General features: G+C 45.8%; 1 non-coding gene across 1 annotated transcript; it reads left to right on the top strand.

Moving 5' to 3' along the window:
* The first annotated feature begins 876 nt into the window (after positions 1-876).
* TRNAC-GCA lies at positions 877-948 on the top strand. The gene has a single exon. It is a non-coding gene; the product is annotated as a tRNA-Cys (tRNA).
* The last annotated feature ends 1,282 nt before the right edge of the window (positions 949-2,230 follow it).

The following is a 2,230-nucleotide window of genomic DNA, read 5'->3' on the forward strand; positions in this document are numbered from 1 at the left end:
AGAAGCAGCTGCTGCTGCCACCTTGGGGCTGGGGAACAAATAGAAGAGTTTGAAGTTGTTAAAATCTGAGAGGCTTGGGGAACACCTGTGGCTCAGGGACCCAGACCTCTCAGGAGGTGCTCATGTCTGCAGAGACCTAGTCATGCTGGTCTCATGAGACTAAGCTGCAGGCCACAGGCATTGTTGTTTCTGGGATGAACTGTCACTGCCACAACCAGGGACCACTGACGGGAACCCAAAGCAGTCAGCAAGGAGCTTCTCCCTGCTCCGACCTTCCAGCTCCTCTACAATCCTACTGGCAGGATGGCCAGGACGCTGGCTGCCCAAGTGGGAGTGTGGTTTGCTGAGTTCCTGACCCAGCATCACGGAACAGAGCACAGAAGGGTGGACGTGGAACTCAGAAAATCATTTCTTCAATTATTTCTTCAGAGGGCACATCTTAGCAGATGAAAGAGTTGACCTTGTGGAGATTTGGGGCAACAGGAGAGACAGTCAGCCTGCATTGTAGAGCACAGCTCTGTGGAGAGAGCTATAATCCAGTAGCCACAAAATGTGGGGTCTATCTTTGAAGTGTTGCGGGCTTGGCCAAACCATTGGGCATTTTGAGTCTCTGTTTGCAGGTGCTTGGCACGAAACCCACAATACAGATGTCACTAGAGAGCCTTCCAGCTATCAGGGGCCTGCTCTCCAGATCCCTGTGCTTACCAAGGAACTGAGAGTGGAGAGGTGGCACAGCTGTGGGAGAAGGGATCAGTTTCTTCCTCTAAGACAGGGTGATGATCTGGCAGCAAATCATCCTGAAGTGGAATCTAGGACTGCAGGTCTAGGTGAGGCTGCACAGGGAAAGGTTGTTAATTAGAGCTTACTAGTGTCACTGGGGGTATAGCTCAGGGGTAGAGCATTTGACTGCAGATCAAGAGGTCCCCAGTTCAAATCTGGGTGCCCCCTGGCATTTTAAACATGAAAGGTGGTAAAGAAGTTCTAGTTTATTTTCCCATTTCTGAGTCTCCCTGTAAAGTCTGAAGAATCAGAGGATGCCTTCCCCCATTCAGTTGTCGTGTTTCTCTCAGCTCCTGCTCCTCTGATCGTCCCACTAACCTCTCACCTGGTCCTTGGGCTTTACAATATATACTTTGATCTTCTGGCTGTGGGTGAGAACTAGGTCCTTTAGGTCCATTAGAGAAATATGAGATCACTCTCTGCTGGCCAGAAGATAGTGCAGTAACACATTCAATAAGAGGGAATAACAGCCAGGTCGGAATTCCGTTACCTGCAAAACTATTCTTCAAGAATAAAAAAGGGCTCAGAAAGATGACCACCAACAGATCCTTATTAAAGAAAATTCCAAAATATATACTTTAGAATAAATTTAAACAATCCCAGATAGGGAAACTGAGATACAAAAGAAATGTTAAACAGGGAAATCAGTAGATATGTAAGTAAATCTAAATTTCACGGACCATATAACATCACATTAATGTCTAAATTATAGGTTTTTAAATTATAAAACTAAAATACTGGTCAACAATAACATATGAGGAAAGAGCTGATCCAAGTTAAAGTGGTATAATGCCTTTATGTAATTTGGGAGGACAAAGATGATGAACTTTAGACTATTTAAATTTGCTTGCAGAAGTTCCTAGTGTATCATTTTGTAAAGGGGTGATTTTGCCAGGCAAAAGGAGGCAAGGGGAGGGAGGGCATATGCCTGAAGAGAAAATACATGGAGTGGAATAAAAGTCTAGTTAATCCAAAAGAAGGCAGGAAATGAAAAATACAAGAATGAATGGGACAAATGGAAAGCAGTCAGCTGGACGAAGTCCTGATATAACAGTACTGGGCGAATGCTGTATTCGTTTTTCAGGGCTGCTGTGACAAGGTCACACACACTGAGTTGTTTAAAACAACAGAACTGTATTTTCTCACAGTTCTGGAGGCCAGGAATCTGAAATCAAGTTGTCAGCAAGGCCATGGACTCTGAAGATTTCCAGGGAGAATCTGTTCCAGGTCTTTTTTTCTCAGCTCCTGGTATTGCTGGCAATCCTTTTTTTGGCTGTAATGTATCACTCCAGTCTCTGCCTCTGTTCCCACGTGACGTTCCTGTGTCTGCGTCTTCCCTCGGCATGCTCCTCTCTGTCTCTCTTTCTGCCTCTTCTCCTCTTATAAGAACACCAGCAGGCCGGGCGCGGTGGCTCACGCCTGTAATCCCAGCACTTTGGGAGGCCGAGGC

Source organism: Cebus imitator, unplaced genomic scaffold (genome assembly GCF_001604975.1).
Source record: "Cebus imitator isolate Cc_AM_T3 unplaced genomic scaffold, Cebus_imitator-1.0 Scaffold20, whole genome shotgun sequence".
Classification (NCBI taxonomy): Eukaryota; Metazoa; Chordata; class Mammalia; order Primates; family Cebidae; genus Cebus; species Cebus imitator.